Source organism: Chiloscyllium punctatum, chromosome 15 (genome assembly GCF_047496795.1).
Source record: "Chiloscyllium punctatum isolate Juve2018m chromosome 15, sChiPun1.3, whole genome shotgun sequence".
NCBI classification, from domain to species: Eukaryota; Metazoa; Chordata; class Chondrichthyes; order Orectolobiformes; family Hemiscylliidae; genus Chiloscyllium; species Chiloscyllium punctatum.
Genome location: NC_092753.1, coordinates 94,818,575 through 94,845,030, shown reverse-complemented (window position 1 = coordinate 94,845,030; position 26,456 = coordinate 94,818,575).

The following is a 26,456-nucleotide window of genomic DNA, read 5'->3' as shown; positions in this document are numbered from 1 at the left end:
TAATTCTTCAGAGTTACTTTGTTCTCTGGCTTGCTCTTCTCTGTCTTTTGTTATGAAATCGAAGATATACACTGTGTCTTTAGCAGAGAGTGTATGCTGTTCAAAACTGAGAGTGAATAAGCACGTATGTGATATGACTAGACAGCAGTCTCAGAATGTACTGGAAAATTGAAAATATGTAATATTTGGCTGTGAAATGGATTCCTGAGTTGGATGCTGTTTGACAACAATTCAAATTTAACCAATCAGTTTAAAATATGTCCCAGGATACTAAAACCCAATCACATTTGAATTTATTGTTTTGCCAACATCGAACCAATCTGATGTTGGGGATATAAAGACAATCTGATGTTGGGGATATAAAGAGACAGACATCTTGAAAATTAGAGACAGAGCAACTGCTATCAACACTGATCCAAGAAATTAGGAAACACTCTCTATCAAAGGTACCTTGTCATTTGAAACATATTCCCAATTAAAAAAAAAGAACATGACCCAGGGAGATGTTCAGCCAGAAGAAGACAGACACAGAAGATGGCAATTGCTGTGTGATTTTTGAAATTAAGTTGATGTAACTTTAGTAAGTAATTTATTGGAACAGTATATTGTTACAGAGTCGGAGGGAGGTAATAAGCGGTTAAGAAAAATGGGGGGCTTAGAATTGTGAATAGTTGTTGTTTAATATTCACTTCAAAGTTTGGCAGAAGATTTGTAGCTCGGGTGATCGTTGTTGTGGTTTTGTTCGCCGAGCTGGGAATTTGTGTTGCAAACGTTTCGTACCCTGTCTAGGTGACATCCTCACTGCTTGGGAGCCTCCTGTGAAGCACTTCTGTGCTGTTTCCTCCGGTATTTATAGTGGCTTGTCTCTGCCGCTTCCGGTTGTCAGTTCCAGCTGTCCGCTGCAGTGGCCGGTATGTTGGGTCCAGGTCGATGTGTTTGTTGATAGAATCTGTGGATGAGTGCCATGCCTCTAGGAATTCCCTGGCTGTTCTCTGTTTGGCTTGCCCTATAATAGTAGTGTTGTCCCAGTCGAATTCATGTTGCTTGTCATCTGCGTGTGTGGCTACTAAGGATAGCTGGTCGTGTCGTTTCGTGGCTAGTTAGTATTCATGGATGCGGATCGTTAGCTGTCTTCCTGTTTGTCCTATGTAGTGTTTTGTGCAGTCCTTGCATGGGATTTTGTACACTACATTGGTTTTGCTCATGCTGGGTATCGGGTCCTTCGTTCTGGTGAGTTGTTGTCCGGGAGAGGCTGTTGGTTTGTGTGCTGTTATGAGTCCGAGTGGTCGCAGTAGTCTGGCTGTCAGTTCGGAAATGCTCTTGATGTATGGTAGTGTTGCTAGTCCTTTGGGTTACGGCATGTCCTCATTCCGTTGTCTTTCCCTTTTCCTTTAGGCATCTGTTGTTGAAATTGCGTGGGTATCCGTTTTTGGCGAATGCATTTTATAGGTGTTCTTCTTCCTCTTTTTGCAGTTCTGGTGTGCTGCAGTGTGTTGTGACCCTTTTGAATAGTGTCTTGATGCAACTTCGTTTGTGTGTGTTGGGGTGGTTGCTTTCATAGTTCAGGACTTGGTCTGTGTGTGTGGCTTTCCTGTAAACCTTTGTGGTGAATTCTCCGTTAGGTGTTCTCTGTACCATCACATCTAGGAATGGGAGTTGGTTGTCCTTTTCTTCCTCTCTTGTGAATCGGATTCCTGTGAGTGTGGCGTTGATGATCCGGTGTGTGTTCTCTATTTCTTGTTTTTAATGATTACAAAGGTGTCATCCACATATCTGACCCAGAGTTTGGGTTGAATTTGTGGTAAGACTGTTTGTTCTAACCTTTGCATTTCTGCTTCAGCTATGAGTCCAGAGATCGGTGAGCCCATGGGTGTTCCGTTGATTTGTTCGTATATCTGGTTGTTGAATGTGAAGTGTGTTGTGAGGCACAGGTCCAGTAGTTTGAGTATGCTGTCTTTGTTGATAGGTTCAACGTCCTGTTGTCTGTTCTGTATGTCCAGTAGGTTGGCTATTGTTTCTCTGGCTAGGGTTTTGTCGATAGAGGTAAACAGTGCCGTTACATCGAATGAGACCATGGTTTCTTCCTTGTCTATGTGTATATTTCTGATGATGTCCAAGAATTCCTGTGTTGATTTTATAGATTGTCTGGATCTGCTGATCAGGTGTTTTAGTTTCTGCTGTAGTTCTTTAGCCACTTTGTGTGATGGTGTCCCTGGTAGTGATACAATGGGTCTGAGTGGGATGTCTGGTTTGTGCACTTTAGGTAGTCCATAGAATCTGGGGGTGTTGTTGCTTTCAGGTTTCAGGGAAAGACAACGGAATGAGGACATGCCGTAACCCAAAGGACAAGCCACACTACCATACATCAGGAGCATTTCCGAACTGACAGCCAGACCACTGCGACCACTAGGACTCATAACAGCACACAAACCAACAGCCACTCTCAGACAACAACTCACCAGAACAAAGGACCCGATACCCAGCATGAGCAAAACCAATGTAGTGTACAAAATCCCATGCAAGGACTGCACAAAACACTACATAGGACAAACAGGAAGACAGCTAACGATCCGCATCCATGAATACTAACTAGCCACAAAACGACACGACCAGCTATCCTTAGTAGCCACACACACAGATGACAAGCAACATGAATTCGACTGGGACAACACTACTATTATAGGGCAAGCCAAACAGAGAACAGCCAGGGAATTCCTAGAGGCATGGCACTCATCCACAGATTCTATCAACAAACACATCGACCTGGACCCAACATACCGGCCACTGCAGTGGACAGCTGGAACTGACAACCGGAAGCGGCAGAGACAAGCCTCTAAAAATACCGGAGGAAACATCACAGAAGTGCTTCACAGGGGGCTCCCAAGCACTGAGGATGTCACTTAATATTCACTTTTAGATTTAAAGAATAAATTGATATTATTTTCTTTAAATAGTGGAATTTGGGAGTTCTCTGTCACTCATTCTTTAACAGATTATGAGGTGAGGTGAGCTTTTCTGTTTGTTTGGTTTAATTAACAGAAGGGTCCACCATCGTGTTGTAACAGTTTGTGGCCTCGAGTCTGAGATTTGGACAGGATTAGACAGATCCAGTCTGAGATTTGGACAGATTTAAAAGATCCAATCTAAGATTTGGAGGGGTTTAAAAAGATCCAGTCTGAGATTTGGACAGATTCAGGGTACAGAAGATCCCAGCAGATTTTAAACACTTGCTGATTAGTGTCTTGGATTTTTAAATACCACGTAGGTGAGGTATTTTATATAACTTCGGTTACTTGTGGTTTTTTAAATTAAAAATGACAGAAGTGGCTCTCAAGATTGCGAAAGAGGTTCTGGGATTTGAAGATGATTCCCAAATTTGCCAAGAAAGTTTAGAAAGACAGAAAAAAGCCATATTTTTAGAATTAGCAAATAGTTTAGAATTGGGTTTAACCAGGGACAAAAAGAAAGTTGAAAGTGCAATGGAGTTGGTCAAGGAGCTTGGTGTATCAGAGAAACAGATAAGTGCAGAAGAGTCAGAAAAACTTAAATTGCAACTGAGGAAAATGGAGGTAGAAGATAAAGAAAGGGAAAAATTAGCCATGAGAGGAGAAAAAGAGAGAGAGAGAGAAAGAGAGTTAAGAGAAAGAAAGAGAGAAGAATAAAGAGAGGAAAAGCAAAAAGGAAGAGAAGGCTCACAGCTGAGCAAAGAGAGAGAAGAAGAAAGAGAAGGAGAGAGAGAATTTGAACTTCAGAAGTTACAAATTAGTCAGGAAAATCAAGTTAACAGGATGAAGATGGGGAGTAAAGGCAGTGATGCGTACAAATATGTTAAAACATTGCCACATTTTATCAGAAAGATGACAAAGTCTTTACTTCATTGAAAAATTAGCTCAAGAGAACTGCTGGGTAATGCTCGTTCAGACGAAGCTGGTAGGCAGAGCTGGTGAGGTATTTGCAGTGCTATCAGCTGAAGGGTAAAGAGATTATGCAGATGTCAAACAAGCCATTTTGAGTCCCTATGAATTGGTCCCAGAAGTGTACAGACAGCAGTTCAGAAACATAAAGAAGGAACCAGGTTAGATTTATGTTGGGTTCGAAAGAATTAAACATAGTAATTATGATAGATGGATGTGGGCTTTAAAAATAGATAAGACTTACAAGGTTTTAAGAGAGATTATTGTGCTAGAGGAGTTTAAAAACTCACTTCCAGAGATGATCAAAATTCATGTGGATGAACAGAAAGTTCAAGAAGTGCGAAGGGCAGCAGAGATGGCAGATGAATATACATTGGTGCAGAAGGCAAAGTTTAGCTCCTGGCAAGAATTTCAGCCTGTGAGGGATCGAAACTGGGAGAAGGGGAGATCCTACACTACAAAGCAAAGAGTAGGGCATATTGTTAATAATTCACCACAGGTGAATAAAGAAGCCCAAGAGGGTGAAAAGGAGGTGAAAGGCAGCAAGCATTTTTACTGTAATGGAGTGGGACATATAAAAAGACGGTGCCGGATAAGAAGGGCACTGGGAAACAATGTTCTTGCTGTGAGAAAATGCGACGCATAAAGTCACAGTGCTGGTCATTGAACAGAGGCACAGAAGGAAAAGAAGCTGAGCCAGTGACTTTAGTGAAAGTAGTAAAGGAAACCCCAAGAAAAGTCGAGGAGCTGTAGAAGAGTGCACGGAGTTAGTGCCCGATCTCGATAAAAATGTCGCCTCTGTAGTAAAGTTTATTCAGAAAGAAAGGGGGGAAGGGAAAGAAGTTATAATTTTGAGAGGTATGGGATCTAATCAGTCTCTAATAGTAAGAGATGAACGTATTTGCACTCTTTCTGATATGTTACTGGAGAGAGTGGTAATTTGTGGAATAGGTAGATAAATCCCCTGTGTAAGGTCAGGTTGGAGAGCCAAATTAGTGACAGTGATTGACAGAGTGTCAGTTCCAGGAGTATAGTCTGTTCTTGGGAATGGTTCAGCAGGATCCAAAGTGGGAGTGACATCCCTTGTGGAGAAACCAAAGGACGGCCAGGGAGCTAAGGAGTTAAAAGAAAAGTACCCTGGAATTTTCCCAGACTGTAGTAACATGATCCCACTATCATAAGTCACCTCAAGAAGCAAAAACTAAAGAGAAAGACAACAGAGTTGAGGGTCAGTTAGTGGACACCCTGTTTGATGTAATGGTGCAGGAAAAATCTGAACAGGCAGAGGGTCAGGCAGAAATATATAGTCTTGAAAGGCTAATGGACCTACAGCAGAAAGATAAGACGACAAAAGATATATATAGGTGCATACTCAGAAAAGGAATTGGAATGCATTCTTGAGGGTTATTATCTTAATGATAGAATTCTAGGATAAAATTAGAGACCATGGCAGATTAGTACAGAGGATAAATGGACAGAAATGCATCAGATTGTGTTGCCAGTAGCATATAGACAGGAAGTGTTGCGGGTAGCAAAGAACTACCAGTAAGAGGTCAACTACATATAAGGAACACTCAGGCTAAAGTACAAAAGCATCTCTTTTGGCCTGGACTGCACAAGGATGTGGTTAACTTTTGCCGGACGTGTCATACATGCCAAATGGTAGGTAAGCCACAGGCGGTAATAAAACCAGTACCTTTGTTGCCAATTCCTTCATTCAAAGAACCTTTCACAGGAGTTAAGATTGATTGTGTAGATCCTCTCCCGAGAATTAAAAGTGGGAGCCAATACTTGCTAACCATATTGGATGTGTCTACAAGATTTCTGGAGGCAATTCCATTATGGAGTATTAAGACAAAGAGAGTGGTGGAGGAGTTAATAGCTTTCTTCACATGGTACGGGCTACCCAGAGAGATTCAGTCGGACCAAGGATCTAATTTTACTGCTCAACTGTTTAAGGAGGTTATGGATAGCTTAGGCATGTAGCACTTAAAATCCAGAGCATATCATCCTCAATCCCAGGGAACTTTGGGAAGGTGACATCAGACCTCAAAGATCATATTGTCAGGATTACCCGAATGACTGAGATAGAAGTGTCCCATTCATATTGCTTGCCATTAGAAATGCCCCAATGAATCTACTCAGTTTACTCCCTATGAGTTAATATTTGGACATGAAATGAGAGGCCCTTTGAAATTAACTAAAGAAAAATTGACAGGACCGAAGTCGGAGATCTCACACTTGGATCATGTATAGGAGGTAAGGGAGAGATTAACTTGGGTAGGTTAGCTGAACAGCACCTGAAGAAGTCACAGCACAGAATGAAGCAGATGGCAGATAAAACTCTAAAATTTGGACATTTTCCCATGGGGATGACATATTAATATTGTTACCAGTGGGAGGCGATCCCTTCAAAGCCAGGTTTAGTTATCAAATTGAGAAAAAGTTGAGTCAGGTAAACTATCTGTGAAAGATGCCAGATAGGAAACAACTGTATCGGTTATGTCACGTGAATATGTTGAAACCTTACTATAATAGAGAAAAGGAACTGGAGAAACAAGTGTTGGTTATAGCCTCACAGAGTGAGAAATCAAATCTAGATGATGTGGAGTTTGAAGAGCCTCAAAATACATTAAATAATGAGGAAGTCCTTGAGGAGTGGGATAGGTAAGTAAACGATCTGTCTCAGGAGCAAAGAACACAATTGAAAGGTTTGTTGCAGCAGAATGATGCAGGAATAAGATTTGGAGGACTAATGTTACTGTGCATGAGGTAGAAGTAGGGAATGCTGTTCCAATAAAACCACACTCTACAGACTTAATCCTTTCAAAGCCACACAGGCCCAGAAGGAAGTGGAGGCATGCTCAACGAAGATGTCATTGAATGGAGTCAGAGCGAGTGGAGTTCGCCAATCCTGTTAGTTCCCAATCCTGATGGAACTCAATGATTTTGTGTGGACTATCAGAAGGTCAACGCTGTAACAAAACCAGCCTCATGCTCAATACCAAGATTGGAGGACTGTATAGAAAAAGTTGAATAAGCCAGTTACATCACAAAGATGGACTTACTGTGTGGTTATTAGCAGGTACCTTTATCAGAGAAAGTGAAAGAAGTTTCTGCATTTGTAACCCAAATGGGCTATATCAATTCAAAGTGATGCCCTTTGGATTGAAGAATGTGCTGGTCACATTCCAAAAACTTATGAACAGTGTTGTGACTGAGTTAACAATCTGTGCAGTCTATCTGGATGATGCAGTGATCTTTAGTGAGTCATGGAAAGATCACATGGTACAGTTGGCAGAGCTCTTTGAACGATTGGGAGAAGCAAAACTGGCAATAAACTTACAGAAAACAGTACTTGTGAAGGCAGAGGTAACATTCTTGGGGCAGGTCATGGAAGGTTGACACCAAGGAACTCAAAGACGAAGGCCATCGAGGAATTTCCGTGACCAACCTCAAAGAAAGAGGTGCTTCAGATTTTGGGACTAAGGGGAGGTTCTACCGAAAGTTTCTTCCAAACTTCAGCAGCAAGGTGGCACTGCTAACAGATTTGCTGAAGAAGAACACAAAATATCGGTGGACAGAACAATGCCAGGAAGCAGTTGACAGTTTAAAAGCAATATTAACTACCAGTTTTAACTGCACCAAACTTTTTGAAACCCATCAAAGCTGCAATTGATGCTGGCAATGTAGGAGTTGGAGCTGTACTGCTACATGAAGATAGGGATGGAATTGAATGGCCAGTTGGTTACTTTTCAAAGGAAGTCAACAGCCAACAGAGAAAAATACTCCACTGTCAAAAAGGAATTATTGAGTTTGGCACTGGCTTTACAACATTTTAATGTTTATGTGTTGAACAATATGTCGGAGACAGTTGTATACACAGATCACAATCCTCTTACATTCTTGGAATGATTTAAAGACCAGAATATGAGAATATTTCATTGGACTCTTATGCTACAGACTTTTAATTTACAAATCATACATGTTGTGGGTCATAAGAATGTGATAGTAGAGGCGCTATCACAGTTTTAATCACAGATATGTTCAATACACAGATATGTCCAATTCACATATGTTATATGCATTTACACATTTCATTGTAAAGGGTTAAGAATTAGAAAAAAAAGCCATCTTTTCATTATGATGCTTCATTTTTTTAAAGGGGGAAGTATTATGAAGGTGAAGATGTGTACTGTACCTTTAAGGGAGAGTGAAGGCTGTTTTGCTTACAAGCACCTGTCATGTGACTGACTAGCAGTCTCAGAGTGTATTGGAAAATTGAAAATCTGTAACATTTGGCTGTGAAACAAAAACCTAACTTTTGGTTGCTATGTTTTTGCAGCAATTTGAATTTAACCAATCAGTTTAAATTATGTTCCAGGATATTAAAACCCAATCAAATTTGAACTTTACTGTTTTGACAACATGGAACCAAAGATATTTGGTTCTGTCCACCGATATTTTGAGTTCTTCTTCAGCAAATCTGTTAGCAGTGCCACCTTGCTGCTGAAGTTTGGAAGAAACTTTCGGTAGAACCTCCCCTTAGTCCCAAATCTGATGTTTGGGGTATAAAGAAGCTGGCATTTTGAGATATAGCCAGAGAGAGCAACCAACTGCCATCGTTTGAGTATGTGCTCACAAAACACTCTCTACCAAAGGTACCTTTCTGATATGAAACTTCTTTGCAGCGAAAGATCAAAGACAGCTCAGAGAGATCTACAGCCAGAGGGGGGTGTACACTCGAGATGACAGCTACTGTAGGGTTTTGAAGGGTGGCATGGTGGCTCAGTTGTTAGCACTGCTGCCTCACGGTCCCAGGTTTGATTCCAGCCTTGGGCAACTGTCTATGTGGAGTTTGTACATTCTCCCCGTGTCTGCGTGGGTTTCCTCCCACAGTCCAAAGATGTGCAGGTCAGGTGAACTGGCTATGCTAAATTGCTCTTAGTGTTAGGTGCATTAGTCAGGGGTGAATGAGACTGGGTGGGTTACTCTGCAGAGGGTCGGTGTGGATTTGTTGAGCCAAAGGGACTGTTTCCACACTGTAGGAAATCTAATCTAATTTTAATAGGGGCATTTATGGGAACAGTATATTGTTGTAGAGTTGGAGGCAGATAGCAAGCAGTTTGGAGGCTTAGATTCGTAAATAGTTGCTATTTGATGTTCACTTTTAAAGTTAAAGAATAATTTGATACTTTTTTCTTTAAACAGTGGAATTTGGGAGTTCTCTGTCACTGATACTTTAACAGATCATGAGGCGAGGTAAGGTTTTCTGGGTGTTTGGTTTAATTAGCAGAAGGTTTCACTGCCGTGTCATTACAGAACGACAGGAGCAAACAACTGTCCCAGTCTGTAAGGGGATTGAGGACGGCTTAGAACAGAGAAGGTGGTACTCACAGTCTTCCACTTACTGTACTTGCTGAATTTTGACAATATAAAATTCTTTATAATGTGAGCCAGTTCACATCATGAAAGGATTCTGGCACTGCAGAGAGTGAGCAGGACACTGAGAACAATTAGTGTCTTCATTCTGTCAGTGAGAGATGTGTCTGTGTCTGAGTCTGGTAACAGCTGCCCCTTTATACAGAATCACACCTGTGGTTATCTGCTCCACAAAGTGAATTAACCTTGAAGCTGGGAAATAAATAAAGATATACTATGTTTACCAGATTAGCACCAGGATCCTGAATGGCAGGCTATGATGCAATATAAGGGGAAGGGCACAGAGGCTGCTGGGAGTGACTTCACTCCTTTATTTCTGTCAGTGATTTGGGAATAACGAACTTCATCTGTGCTGAAAGGAGAACTATTTGTCCAGACTATGCATCATTCACCCAATCATACAACTTGGAAGAAATGCTAATGTTAAGGGAACAACATCTTACCCATGAGAAGAGATTGCCCTTGATTGGCAATTTGGCTTGGATTGGTGCAGACATTGAAGATGTATTAGTGAAGCGATGAATGATATTGAACTGACAAGCTATGTTTGATTTTAAACCAGATAGTCAAAGCATTATCATGGGAAAAGAACCTGAGAATTGCTATCACATTTTATTTTTGAGTTGAGGCCAACGCAGTGTGTCCACGTTCCTTATGTTCGCAAAGAACAACATCCTGAGCATTATTGCTCCTGATTTTCCAGTTGGAAATATCCTCTCCCAAATATAATGCTTCCTGCTGGAGTGGCAATGTGCATGAGGTTGGCCCTCCTCAGAAAATCCAGCCCTTGATATCGAGCACCTGATACTCATGAGGGGACCATACTGTGAACTGAACTCAAAATACCAAATTGGTTTACAGAGAGAAAAAAAATCTGAACGCACTCAGAATTATTTAGCAATTGCTCTTCAAATTGTGAGACCGCATTTAATGTTGGACACTGTATTTTCAGCTTTGCGTAATTCTCATCATACTAGCATGGAAACTCATACTTCACATTACTTGTATGTGTGTGATAAATAGAATGTCTTTTTGGCTTGATAGCAGCGATCTGTCAACAGCGGGCATCACTTGTGTTACTGCAGTATTGTGGCAGCATGAAACAGCTGCCTTCACTTAGTGCTCTCTCCTGTGAAAAAAAATGTACCACCTAAACCCACTTCATTAAACATTTGGCTGACGCCTTATCAATTCAAAGAACTATCACTGCAAAGAGCTCAGTAATTTGTTATGATTCCAGTCAATGGTAATACCGAACAAGATGCAAATAGAGTCATAGAGTCATAGAGATATGCAACATGGAAACAGACCCTTCGGTTCAACCCGTCCATGCCGACCAGATATCCCAACCCAATATAGTCCCACCTGCCAGCACCCGGCCCATATCCCTCCAAACCCTTCCTATTCATATACCCATCCAAATGCCTCTTAAATGTTGCAATTGTAACAGCCTCCACCTTAGTGGCACAGTGGTTAGCACTGCTGCCTCACAGCGCCAGAGACCTGGGTTCAATTCCCGCCTCAGGCGACTGACTGTGTGGAGTTTGCACCTTCTCTCCGTGTCTGCGTGGGTTTCCTCCGGGTGCTCCGGCTTCCTCCCACAGTCCAAAGATGTGCAGGTCAGGTGAATTGGCCATGCTAAATTGCCCATAGTGTTAGGTGCAGGGGTAAAGGTTTCGCTTCGGCGGGGCGGTGTGGACTTGTTGGGCCGAAGGGCCTGTTTCCATACTGTAAGTAATCTAATCTAATCTAAACTTCTTCTGGCAGCTCATTCCATACAAGTACCAGCCTCTGTGTGAAAAGGTTGCCCCTTAGGTCTCTTTTATATCTTTCCCCTCTCACCCTAAACCCATGTCCTCTAGTTCTGGACTCCCTGACCCCAGTAAAAGACTTTGCCTACTCCAATGGTCATTATTCTTTGGAATTCTTTTTTACAGCGAGCAGAGAAGGCTTGGGTCACTGAAGGCTATATTGTTAGACAGCTCTCTGATCACCAAGGGCTTTTTATGGAAAGGAAGGAGTAATGATCACAATCAGATTAGCCATGAAAGTATTCAATAGTGGAGCAGACTTGATGGGACAAATGGCCTAATTTTGCTCCAATTCTTTGCAACCTCCAAATGCGTTGATTCTCTCCAAGGAATGATAAATTGAGCATTGTCATTTGTCACATGAGCACCCTACATTACAAGGGCACTTGTGTTACAGTGTTCGTGTCCCAACCTTGAAGCTAGGGGACCTACATTCAAGTCACAGCTATTCTTCTAGTGTTTTGGAAGATCTTTAAACAAGTTGAACATAAACAGAATCCTATGTTGTATCCTGTTCACAGAATTCTTTCAACCAGTTTCCTTAAGAGACCACAGTAAAAGTTCAACATTTACTTAGGTGCTCAGCCTGTAATTTCAATTATTCCACAGAAATAACTCCAAATTATTTCAGGCCTAACGATTCAGCATGTCCTTTGTTCAAAATGTACCATCTCTTCAATAAAAAATTAACACTATTTATGATTACATACAGTCTGCAGGTTACAAATTAATTTATTTCTTTTGAAAGCCTTGTTCAATGAGTTGCTAAAAGTAAATGAGCAAATGTTAGTTCTTGCAAAAATCAGAAAGCTCATTAGATTCAGAAAGATTGGATAAACTTGGATTATTTTCACGAGAGTCTGGTAGTGGGGGGCATCCTGTTAAAAATTATGAGAGGTAGGAATAGGGTAGAACGTTGGAATCTTTTTTCCCCAAGGTGGAAATGTTAAATCCAAGGAGGTTGGTTTGAAGTGAGGGGGAATATTTAAAGGTGGTGTACAAGTGTTTTGTACAGAGAGGGGAAGCTGCCTGGAACGCACTGCCAGGGAAGGTGTTTTATGGACTAGGCCAGACCACTCAAAACCTTCTTCAGCAGGCTGCTCAGACCATAGCTTTGCAATTTGTTTCGGTAAGTGTGCAGTGACAATTACCCAGATTAAGTTAGCTGGGTTGACCACTACATTTTAAAACAGACAAAAAAATTATTCACAAAATTACGCAATGAAACACAAAGAACATAATAAAGACCCCCTACAGAACTCAGTCTATCCAAATTAGACATAATTATGCTGTTCCGAATATACACAAGTCGCAACAAGCAAACTCCCTTTAAAAACCAATATAAATGGAACACATGCTTCCAGGTTGACGCTGAAGGGCAGAAAGAGAAAGAGTTTCCACACAGCTCCCTGTTGAACTTCCCAGTTCAAGATTGAACTAAAACTGCTCAGCTCGGCTAGAGAGCTGACCACTTCCCTTTCATTACACAAGTTACTTCTAACACATGATCACTTTGGCACAAAGTCTCATCTGTTTACATATCAACAAAAAGCCTCTCAAAATCCTTTTCAGTTCTGTACCAAACCAGACTGATCAGAGCCCGGCCTGGTTCATTGGTCCTCTGATAAAATCAAGGACAGAGTCTCCTTGGCCCAAGGAACAGCTTTTAGAGAAAAAAGGACGAGATGGCTTCATTTTTAACCCTTCAAAACCCTGGTTACTAGCGTAAACACACATATACAGTATTCTAACTGTAAACATGCATACATGCACAACCACATGCAACCACGACCAGACGCTGCTGTGCACCCACCACTGAACACCTCCGTATCTCACTCGAGTCTCGATAGCGTGTGTTCATGGCCTGCCACCTGTACAATGGTCAAATTGAATTGCTGCAACAACAAGCTCCATCTAAACAAGCTGGCATTTTTGTCCTTCAATTTCTCCACAAATGTCAATGGGTCATAATCATTGTATATGATTGTCTCAGATGCATTGCGGGTAATATAAACACTGAAATGTTGTAATGCCAACACCAAGCTTAAAGTCTCTTTCTCCACTGTTGAATATTGCTCTTGATGAATGTTCAATTTCCTGGAAAAATACCCTATGGATCTTTCTATTCCCTCATCATCCTCCTGCAGGAGCACTGCACTGACGCCCACATCACTGGCATCAATAGCCACCTTGAAAGGCTTTGTGTGATCCAGTGTGGCTAATACTGGGGCAATGGTTAACATCGTTTTAGGCTGTCTAATGCCTTTTGACTGAGCACTGTCCACTGAAACTTCTTGCCCTTTTTTAACAATTCGTTGAGTGGAGCAGCCACACGGCTAAAATTCGGCACAAACGTTTGGTAAAATCCACGCAACCCCAAGAACCGTAGCACTGTGTTTTTTTTTGTCAACTGTGTGGGAAATTCCCCAATTACTTTCATTTTCACATCTCATGGGGGCCATTTGTCCATATCCAATAACATGGTCCAGGAAGGTGTCTTGGGCTTTGGCAAATTCACTTTTAGCTAGGTTTACCATTAAGCCTGCCTTCCGAAGTTGATCAAACAAGTACAATAAATGCTGTAAATGTTCCTTCCATGAGTGACTAAAAATCACCAGGTCATCAATGTACCCCACACAGTTGGGTAATCCAGCAATGACCTTATTAGTCAGTCTCTGAAATGTGACTGGAGTATTTCTCATACCAAATGGCATGACTTTAAACTGATATAGTCCATTTGGCGTTTTGAAAGCTGAAATCGCCTTTGCTCTTTCTGACAGAGGAACCTCTGAGCAAGTCCAACTTAGAAATGTAAGTTGCTTATCCCACTTTTTCAACACAGTCCTCCAACTGTGGAATTGGATAGGCATCAGACTTTGTAATGGCATTGATTTTGCGATAGTCCACACATAACCATTGAGTACCATCTTGCTTTGGCACCATGACTATGGGTGAGGTCCAGTCACTGTAACTCACTTTGATTATGTCATATCTCCTCCTGAACCTCTGCCAATCTTAGAACATTATGCCTATAAGAATGTTGCTTAATCGGACCAGCATTTCCAAAACCCACATCATGCATTATTAAGTTAGTACTTCCTAGTTTATTTCCACATATCTCCCCACGTGATAGTAATGACTCTTTCAGGTCATTTTGATTTTCGTGTGGCAGGTAACTCAATAATTTATCCCAATTTTTGCGAAATTCCTCATTGTCCAATTTGATTTGAGGAATGTCCAATTCAGAATCCTCTGAACTTGGCTCTTCCTTCTGTGCTATAATCATGAACACCTTCTCCTCTTGCTTTCCTTCCCGATCAAAATACCTTTTGAGCATATTCACATCACACACTCTGTGAGATGTCTTCCTGTCTGGAGTCCTTATCAAGTAGTTCACCTCACTTAATTTCTACTCAATTTGATAAGGTCCACTAAACTTTGCTGTTAAAGGCTGACCTGTCACTGGAAGTAACACCAATACCTTATCCCCAATTGCAAAATTGTGAATTTGGTTTCTTCTTCCTGTTACATTGTATGCTGTGATACTTTTCAATGCTGTCTAGCCAATTCTCCAGCTCGATTTAATCATTCTCTAAAATTTGACAAATACTCCAAATGGGTGATCTCTGAATTCTGACTTACTAATTTCTCCTGAATCAATGTTAATGGTCCTCTTACTTCATGCCCCAAAATTAATTCAAACGGACTGAATTTGGTCGATTCATTCAGTGCATCTCTGATCTCAAAAAGTACAAATGGAATTCCCTTATCCCAAACATCTGGATAATCCTGACCATAAGGTCTCAACATGGTCTTTAGTGTTTGATGCCATCCTTCTAGCGCTCCCTGTGATTCCGGATGGTACACGGTAGATTTGGATTGCTTTATTCCCATGTTATCCATAACCAGCTTGAATAGTTTGGATGTGAAGTTTGATCCTTGATCTGACTGGATCTCTACTGGCAGTCCATAAAGTAAAAAACATTAAGTAATTCTCCTACAACCCTTTTAGCTGTGATGTTGCACCATAGGATTGCCTCTGGAAATCTAGTCGACACATCCATTATTATTCCCACTTTTTGTTTGAGGTAGGGGAACTATGCAATCCTGAAGAAGGGCTTATGCCCGAAATGTCGATTCTCCTGTTCCTTGGATGTTGCCTGACCTGCTGTGCTTTTCCAGCAACACATTTTCAGAACTATGCAATCAATCAAGATCCTCGTGACAGGTTCCTCAAATGTTGGAATAGGTATTAAAGGAACGGGTTTTATTACTACATGTGGTTTTCCGATTAGCTGACATGTATGAAATATCTGGCAAAATTCATCTGTGTGTAGTCCAGGTCAGTAAAAATGGCTTTGTATTTTAATCTGTGCTTTCCTCACCCCTAAATGACCTCCAAGTAGTAGCTCAGGTGCCATTTGCAACACCTCCTTTCTATACCCTACTGCTGAAACAATTTGATGAATCTATGCCCATTCCTCATTTGCTTGACTGTGTGATGGTCTCCATTTCCTCATTAAGACATCATCTGTTAAGTAATAACACACAGGAAGGCATTCACTCTCCTTCTCTGTGTATGCCTTTTGATATAACTGTTTTAAGTTCTCATCTTTAAGTTGTAATTCAATCAGCTTAGCAGAGCTAGAGATATCAGCATATTTAGCTATTTGCTGCTCCTCTGTTCCACTTACCTGATTGAAGAAAGTTTCAGATATCACTATGCCAGCTTCCTTATCTGTGCTTTTTGAACTCTCCTGCTTCGACTTTTGCCTCTGTGATCTTGTGATCACGCAATCAGGGAAAATTCTTTGATAAATATTCTTCATGTCTTCAGTTGCCTGCATCTCCACTGGCTTCTCAACTAGAGTAGGCAGCACACCTACCAGTGAATCAGCTTTATCATTTGCCAATTGTATTCCTGAAGCTGAGAGTTTGTCCAGTACTCCTTCCACAAATTCTCCACTCTCCTCTGGACTCTCTAGCCTCACTTTACATAACTGAGCACTTTTTGTCTCACTATGAATTCTCATTACCTCTGCCTTTTCTTTCAGGAGACTCCTGGTCAATGTGAATATACTTTACCCGTGCATGTATATTTTTGAAGCAGATCTGGTACTTCCTCGTTAATCAACCTCTGATCATCTTGTACACTCTGAGGCAGTTGTCTAACTTCTCTTTTGCTTTTTGCTACTAGTCTAACAAAACTTCCAGGTTTGTCTGAGTTTCCTACATCTGGCTTTCTCCTAGCCGACCAACACTGTGTTTTGTGTGGCCCACGTCATTACAATGAAAACACCAGAGCTTTTTAAATGTCTTTGTCGCCCTCAAGGGTTTCTTTTTTACCCTGTGGTAAATTATCCTGATGATCTTCACTGAGATCTACCTTTCCCTTTCCACGTAAGGATTTCTCTCTTGCCACATTTTCGAGCTCTCAGCGACTGAAATTGATTCTGGAAGCCAATCCATGTTTTATGGACCAGCTCATAGCCATCAGCCCCTTCAGCTGCTAACCTTGCTGTTTTAACTCTCTGCTCTTCCACATGAGGTCACACTACTCCAGGCAGTGAATTTTTGAATTCTTCCAAAATAATTACATCTTTAAGGGCAGTATAGTTTTTCTCGATTTTTAATGCTCTTATCCACCTCTCGAAATTATTCTGTTGGATCCTTTCAAACCCAAGATAGGTTTGACCTGGATCTCTCCTTAGATTCCTGAAACGTTGTCTATTGGCTCCTGGTACAAGCTCATATGCACTTAAAATGGCTTTTTTCACCTCCTCATACTCCCCAGATGCCTCCTCTGATAGTGATGTGAATACTTCACTAACCTTACCTACAAGTTTAGTTTGGATCAACATTGCCTCTGGCCATTGCATTTGTTTAGCCTCCTTTTCAAATGAGATGAAAAAGGCTTCCACATCCTTCTCAGCAAACTTAGACAATGCTTGAACAGACTTAAACAGATTCTCACTCGGCTTCTGACTACCAGGGGCTTGCTCATCCTCACTCTCTTCCTCACTAAGCCTACCCTCAGCCTTTATCTCCAGCCTTTTATGCTGACATTCCTTTTTAAGTGTCAGTTTTTGACATTCAAAAGCTGCCCCTTTTTCTTATTCTTCTGCTTTTAATCATAACTCAAACTGTTTCACTTCTACTGCCCTTTCCTTATCTCTCGCCTCGAACACAAGCTGCTTCATTTGCAATTGAATTCTTGCCATCTGATGGTTTCTCCAGCAAGTTTAAATGCTGAGCTATTGCTGTAATTATCTCTCATTTCCCCACAGAAGCAGACAGTTTCAATTCCAGCTTCTCTGCTAATTGTTGCAACTTGATCTTATTAAATTTTTGCAAAACATCCATAGTCACTGCATCCACATCCAGAAACCTTTTAGTGACTGAAAGAGCCATTCCTATCCCAAGCTTTGTCTACCCACCCAAACCAACACCCGAAATACAAACACTAACACCGACCACGCATTGTTTACAGTCCTGCAAAGAGCCCCCAGTCTGTTAGGGGCTCAGCTAGACCACTCAAAACCTTCTTAAACAGGCTGCTCAGACCATAACTTTGCAATTTGTTTTGGTACGTGTACAGTGACAATTACCCAGATTAAGTTAGCTGGGTTGACCACTACATTTTAAAACAGACAAAAATATATTCACAAAATTACACAATGAAACACAAAGAACAGAATAAAGACCCCCTACAGAACTCAGCCTATCCAACGAGACTTAATTATGCTGTTCCAAATATACACAACAGTCCCAATAAGCAAACTCTCTTTAAAAACCAGAATAAATGGAACACGTACTTCCAGATTGAAGCTGAAGGGCAGGAAAGAGAGAGACCATTTTCATACAGCTCCCTGTTGAACTTCCAAACAGTTCAAGGCTGAACTAAAACTGCTCAGCTGAGCAAGTGAGCTGACCACACCCTTTTCTTTATACAGGTCACTTCTAAAACATGACCACTTTGGCCTGAAGTCTCATCCATTTACACATAATCAAAAGGCCTCTCAAAATCCTTTTCATCTCTGTACCAAACCAGACTGATCGGAGCCCAGCCCGGTTTATTGCCCTTCTGAAAAGAAATCAAGGACAGAGTCTCCTTGAGCCAAGGAACAGCTTTTAGAAAATAAGAGGCTAGCTTTGTGACAGAAGCAAATATGACAGCAATGTTTAAGACAGACACATGAGCAGGCAGGGAATATAGAGATATGGACTGCATGTAGGCAAGTGGGATTAGGTTAGATTGGCATCATGGTCATCATAGACATGATCGGCCAATGGACGTGTTCCGATGCTGCACTGCTCTGTGTTCTTTTTTCTTAAAATCAGTGAAACTAAAGCTTAGATTTAAAGTGAAACAGTGAATGCAGAAACTCAGAAGAAAAGCAACAGAGCAGTGATACTCAGCAGCTCAGGCAGTATCCCTCTGAGGCATACAGGGTTAATGGGACAGAACATCTGGGATCAGGAATCTCACATCGATTTATTTTACATGAAAGAAGGAACTTCCATATATCTGAAAGGTGTTTCCTCTCTGGACTTTCTCAGACATGTGGAGAATGTTGTTATTGAGATCTATCAGAAGAAGGCAGACGATGACACCAGTACTGCTGGGCAAATGGTGGAAAGCTCTGACACATAGTTCTCCTATCAGCACCTCTCAAACTCCGTATTACCAAAGGACAGTCTGAAATAAAGGAGTGAAGTCACTCTCAGCAGACTCTGTGCCCTCCCCTTGTATCATAATCTGCCATTCAGGATCCTGGTGCTAATCTGGTAAACATAGTGTATTTTTATTTATTTCCCAGCTTTGAGGTTAATTCACTTTGTGGAACAGATACGCGTGATTCTGTACAAAGGGGCAGCTCTTACCAGACTCAGACACAGACACATCTCCCACTGACAGGATGAAGATACTGATTGTCCTCAGTTTCCTGCTCACTCTCTGCAGCCCCAGGAATGCTCTCAACATGCAAATTTGCTTGCATTATAAAGAATTCTATGTTGTCAAACCTCAGCAAGTACAGCATGGCCGACTGTGAGTACCACCTCCTCTGTTCTATTTAAGCCGCGCTGAATGCCCATACAGGTTGAGACAGTTGTATTCTCCTGTAGTTCTGTCAGTCAGTGGGTGAGTGTCTGGTTGGTGGGTATAGTCACTAATCCAGTATTTGGTTTCCAGCAGCTGCAGTTATTGTTTTTATCTGATTGGTGGGGACAGGGAATGCCTGAGTCTGGCCTGGACTGAGTAAGTTGTTCTTTAATTAAACTCTGCAAGGGCAGGAATAGAGTGGATGTTGGATGGTTCTTTTTGCAGAGAGTCATGAACCTCTGGGTTACATTGTTAGCTGGTGCACTGGCTACTGACTGTCCACCTCCAACAAGGAGCTGATTGGATGATGTTTATCAACTGAGTGCAACCACATGACAAGTCACCGTGCAAAGACCAAAAAACAGCCGAGAAATGCCAGCCATTCAGCCCATCGAGTCTGCTTGCTATTCAATGAGATCATGGCTGATTTAATAAACCTCAACTCTACAACCCTATCTTTTACACTTCACCCTCGATTCCTTTAATGATTAAAACTCTAATTCAGCCTCAAACATTCTCAATAGCTCTCTGCTATTAAAAAAATTCCACAGACATACTTCCCACCAAGAGAAAAGATCTTCCTATCATTACTATATTACCGGGTGACCCCTTACTCTCAAGTTGTACCCTCTGGCCATTGCCTCTTCCACAGGAGGAAACTAACTTTCCACGACTACCTTGTCAAGCCCTCTAAGAATCTAGTGTCTTTCAATAACATTAAACTAAACTCCAATTAGTGCAGTCCCAAACTACTCAACGTCTCCCCCAAAGAAAAGTTCTCAATACCTGGGATCAACCTTGTGAAGTTTTCTCGACTGCCTCAAACCCTGTTGAAGGGCTTATGCCCAAAATCTTGATTCTCCTGCACCTCGGTTGCTGCCTGACCTGCTGTGCTTTACCAATGCCCCACTTTTCGACTCAAATACTAACGTATCTTTCCTTATAAAAGGGAAGCAAAGCTGCCTTATTACAGCTGACTTGTACCTTGAAAAGCTTTAGTAAGACTTTCCCAGTTTGATACTCCATTTCCCTTGAAATAAAGACCAACTCTCCATCTGCCATCCCTTTACTTGCTGAACTAGGGTGTTTGCTTTCTGTGATTATGCACAAGGACTCCCAAGTCTCTCTGTGCTGCAGCTTTCTACAGTTTCTCAATGTAAATAACATTGAGCTCCTCTAGTATTGCTGCTAAACTGTGTAATCTCGTATTTTCCCACATCATTTTCCATATAACGTGTGTGATTCTGCTGCAGATTCTTTGTGTCAGCACTTGTCTTGCCACCTATTTTGTGAAGCTTCACAGTAACAATCGCCATAAGTTACAAATGTATTTTAGATTAGATTCCCTATAGTATGGAAACAGGCCCTTCAGCCCAACAAGTCCACACCAACCCTACGAAGAGGAACCCACCCAGACCCAGTCCCTACCCCTTTATTTACCCCTGACTAAAGCACCTAACACTATGGGCAATTTTGCATGGCCAAATCACCTGACCTGCACATTTTTAGACTGTGTGAGGAAACCAGAGCACCCAGAGGAAACCCACACAGACACGGGGAGAATATGCAAACTCCACACAGACAGTCGCCAGAGGCTGGAATCGAACTATGATCCCTGGCACTGTGAGACAGCAGAGTTAACCACTGTGCACCAAGCCACAGGTTTAGAGTGGGAGGGGAAAGATATAAAGGGGACCCAAGGGACAACTTTTTCATGCAGAAGATGGTACATGTATGGAATGAGGTGCCAGAAGAAGTGAGGGAGGCTGGTATAATTACAGCATTTAAAATGCAACTTGATGGGTACACGAACAGGAAGGGTTTAGAGGGATACGAGCCAAGAGCTGGCAAATGGGACTAGATTAAGTTAGGATATCTGGTCAGCATGGACGAGTTGGACCGAAGGGTCTGTTTCTGTCCTGTACTTTTCTATGACTCTGTGACTCTATGTTAATCAAACTAGCCTGGATTTTCCTGGGTTTTTTGTCTCCCTCTGTTTGTGAACAAAGATGCTACATTGGCAGTTTTCCAGTCCTCTGGGACATTTCTAGAATGTTAAAAGTCTTGGATTATTAGCACCAGTGAGTCCACTATCTGTGAGTTTAGCAATCCAATAATCTGAGATACCACCCCTCAGATCCAGGGAGTGACCAGGCTTCAGCCCCAATAGATTCCTGAGTAACTTTTCACTACTAATAATGACCTGGGAAACCAGAGGGAGCTGAGTCAGCACAGGCAGAGACTAAGACTGAGCAGAAAATGAAAAGCAAAGCTGAGTCTTGAGGCCCACACATATAACTCTGAGACTGGAGGGTGGGGAACCATTGAGGGAGGAGATTGGGAACTCACCTGAAACAGTGAAACAACAGAAAGACGTCACAAGGAGATCTATAAGGTGTACATAACTGCTCATTTGAACGTCTATTCTGACTTGCTCTCACATTAAATGTCGTTCAGAGAGATTTATAGATTGGAAAACTAAAGATCAATCATAACTTTTTAAAAAATTGAATTGAAGAACTAATTAAATGAAGTCAAGTTGCCAGGCAGTGTGATGTGTTGTAGCTGCATGATGTGGGAGCTGGTAGATCCATTCTGATTGATAGTGACCATATCTTATTGAGGAACTCCGGCTCAGAGTCGATGAGCTGGCATCTGATCTTTGAATGCTGTACCATATCAGGGAGGGGGGAGAGATACCTGGACACTGTTTCGGGAGGCAGCCACACCCTTTACCCTGAACTCGGTCAGTGCCCTGGTACTGCTCCTTGTCCCCAGTCCCTTCCACATTCCAGACCTCGAATAAACCACGGTGTCGCTGACCGCCAGAGTTCTGCTTGGGCACACCAGCCGCCTCTTGGCCGATTGCCAAAGCCCTGAGCCGCTGCTTCCACAACTAAACTCCCTCCCGAAAATGAGAAGACAGAAAAGACTAAAATGCGTTAAAAAATAAACAGAAAGCAGAGAAAACAAGAAAAATGTGGTTGGAACAGACAACTTCAGGCTCAGGAGATCTACTCTGCCACCATCTTGGATAGACTGACTTATTATTGAGTTACTGTTGAGTTATTATTGAGCTATTATTAAAGATATTACATTGGTGTGGGTCTGGAGACACCTTTCCTACCCTAAAGTGAACCAGATGGGCTTTCCCCAACATTGACAGCACTTTCATTGTCACCAATAGATTATTAATTCCAGATTTGTTTTGAGTTAAAATTTCACCATCTGCCATGGCAGGATTCAAACACAGGTCCCTGGGACATTATGAGGGTCCCTGGATTAAAGGTCGTCAAATAATACCATAAGGCCATTATCTCCCCTTATATATTGTGTCATTGTGCTCATACACAAAGTAGATTACATTACAGTGTGGAAACAGGCCCTTCGGCCCAACAAGTCCACACCGACCCGCCAAAGCACAAACCACCCCTACCCCGACATTTACCCCTTACCTAATACTACGGACAATTTAGCATGGCCAATTCACCTGACCTGCACATCTTTGGACTGTGGGAGGAAACCAGAGCACCCGGAGGAAACCCACGCAGACACGGGGAGAATGTGCAAACTCCACACAGTCAGTCGCCTGAGGCGGGAGTTGAACCCGGATCTCCGGCGCTGTGAGGTAGCAGTGCTAACCACTGTGCCACCGTGCCACCCATAAAGTAATGTCACATGGAATTAAGAGGTAACTTATCTGTTTGGACAGAGGTTTGGCTAACCAACAGAAAGTGGGGGATCAGGATAAATGGGTGTTTTTCAGGTTGGCAAGGTGGAACTAGTGCAATACCATAGGTTTTGGTACATAGGCCATAACTATTTACAACTTCAATTAATGACTTGGTTGCAGGATAGAAAAGGATGAATAACCAAACTTGCAGGTAGCTCATAGAACAGTACAGTAAGAACAGGCCCTTTGACCCACGATGTTGTGCCTAACAATGACACAAATTAAGCTAATCCCTTCGGCCTGTGTTGGGTCCCTCCATAGAACATAGAACAATACAGCACAGAACAGGCCCTTCGGCCCACGATGTTATGCCGAACATTTAACCTAGCTTAAGCACCCATCCATGTACCTATTCAATTGCCGCTTAAAGGTCACCAATGATTCTGACTCTGCCATTCCCACAGGCAGCGCATTCCATGCCCCCACCACTCTCTGGGTAAAGAACCTACCCCTGACATCCCCCCTATACCTTCCACCCTTCACCTTAAATTTATGTCCCCTTGTAACACTCTGTTGTACCCGGGGAAAAGTCTCTGACTGTCTACTCTATCTATTCCTCTAATCATTTTATAAATAAACCTCTATCAAGTCACCCCTCATCCTTCGCCGTTCCAATGAGAAAAGGCCTAACACTCTCAATCTATCCTCGTACGACCTATTCTCCATTCCAGGCAACATCCTGGTAAATCTTCTCTGCACCCTCTCCAAAGTTTCCACATCTTTCCTAAAGTGAGGCGACCAGAACTGCACACAGTACTCCAAATGTGGCCTCACCAAGGTCCTGTACAGCTGCAACATCACTTCACGACTCTTGAATTCAATCCCTCTGCTAATGAACGCTAATACACCATAGGCCTTCTTACAAGCTCTATCCACCTGAAAGTGGCAACTTTCAAAGATCTATGAACATAGACCCCAAGATCCCTCTGCTCCTCCACCTTACTAAGAACCCTACCGTTAACCCTGTATTCTGCATTCTTATTTGCCCTTCCAAAATGGACAACCTCACACTTGACAGGGTTGAACTCCATCTGCCCCTCCTCAGCCCAGCTCTGCATCATCTGTAAGCCCCTTTGCAGCCGACAACAGCCCTCCTCACTATCCACAACTCCACCAATCTTCGTATCATCTGCAAATTTACTGACCCACCCTTCGACTCCCTCTTCCAAGTCATTAATAAAAATTACAAACAGCAAAGGACCCAGAATTGATCCCTGCGGAACCCCACTTGTAACTGGGCTCCAAGCTGAATATTTACCATCTACCACCACTCTCTGACTTTGACCGGTTAGCCAGTTTTCTATCCAACTGGCCAAATTTCCCTCTATCCCATGCCTCCTGACTTTCCGCATTAGCCTACCATGGGGAACCTTATCAAATGCCTTACTAAAATCCATGTACACTACATCCACTGCTCTACCTTCATCCACATGCTTGGTCACCTCCTCAAAGAATTCAATAAGACTTGTAAGGCAAGACCTACCCCTCACTAATCCGTGCTGGCTGTGCCTAATCAAGCAGTGTCTTTCCAGATACTCATAAATCCTATCCCTCAGTACTCTTTCCATTACTTTGCCTACCACCAAAGTAAGACTAACTGGCCTGTAATTCCCGGTGTTATCCCTATTCCCTTTTTTGAACAGGGGCACAACATCCGCCACTCTCCAGTCTTCCAGAAGGAGGAACTGAAAGTATTTCAAAGATTATACCAAAGCAATGAGGCTGTACCTAACAGAGAAGGATGAACAGCCTGAGTATCTTTTCTGTTGAAAGGGACTTGACTGGGTCGGTACAGTGAGATTGTTTACCCTTGTGAGAGTCTCTTACCAGAGGGCTTAACTTAAGAACAAGGGGTCACCCTCATTCAAGACGGAGATGTGGAAGCAATTTTTCTCTCAAAGGACAGTGAGTCTTTGGAATTTCCTTTATCAAAAGGCTGAAGATGCAGAATATTTGCATGTATTTAAGGCGAAGGTAGATAGTTTCTTGATTACCAAAGGGATGAAAGAATTTCAGGGATGTATAGGAATGTCTGAAGTAAAGATCGGATCAGCCATGATCTTATTCAATGATGGAGCAGGCTTGAAGGGCCAAATGGCCTACTCTTATTCAGGGATAAGCGGATTAGTAGAATAGGGATCGGCGTTAATAGAAATCCTTGTGGTGGTGTTTCCCATTGTGAAGGAGAGTATCTATTGGCTGTCAACATAAAGCGCTCTGTAAGTAATCAAATTTGCTTACCGTCATTCATGGGAATGAGAATCACTGGTAAAGCCAATATTTAATGCATATCCCTGATTGACAGAGGACAGTTCGGAATCCTGTGGGTCTGGTGTCACCTGGAGGCCAAACCGGATAAGGATGGCATTTCCTCCCCTAAAGAACAGGAGTGAACCAGATGGGATTTTCCCCAACAATCAACTACTGTTGTCATGATCATCATCAGAATCTTCATTCCAGATTTTTTATTGAATTCAAATTCAAGATTGTGACAGGATTCAAACCTGGGTCCCCAGATCATTACATGGGTCTTAGTCCATAATACCATTAGGCCATTGCCTCCCCAGTGACATCACAGCTTATGAGAGGTAGTGAGTGACAGTAACAGGTGTGTACACCAACTCAAAAAGTAGAAAAGAGTGAATTACATTGTTGTGGGTTTTGAGTCACTTTAAAGTCAGACAAAATCGAAAAGATAGAAGATGACCGGTTTCTTTCCCCAAATAATCTGAGTGAAAAAGATGCATTTTTCAATAATCCAGTATTATTTGAGTAAAGTATCCATTGCCATTACTGGTTTGGATAGTTTACTCAGATATAATGGAGCGAATTGAAGTTAAATAATCCAGTCACAATGATAAAATTTGTATCCATATTCTTGGTTTCTTAGGCCCAGTGTCTGAACTACTAGCCCAGTAACATGACCACTAACCAAATTAACTAATCCACAGGCAACACCTTATCGAGAGACAGTGATGAAATAGAACAAAGAACATGGAACAGGCCCTTCGGCCCACAATGTTGGACCAAACATGACATCAAGTTAAACTAACCCCTTCTGCTTGCCCTTGGTCCTCATCCCTCCATTCCTTGCATATTTATGCACTAATCTAAAAGTCCCTTAAATGCCCCTTTCGTATTTGCCTCCCAGATGACCACCTATTTCAAACAACTTGCTTTTACCCCAGCTGTCATCCAAACAGCCCTCCAACACACCACCTCTATTCGCTGTTGCACTTCTCTAAACGACCCCCAATAACCACAATAGAGTCTGCTTTATCCTTCCCATTCATCCAGGAAAGATGTAAAATCTGCCAGTACACCACTCCCCTCACCTCCATCCAGGGCCCCAAACAGTTCTTCCAGGTGAGACAGAGGTTCACCTGCCTCTCCTCCAGCCTAGTTTACTGCATTGGGTGCTCCCGATGTGGTCTTCTCGACATTGGAGAGAC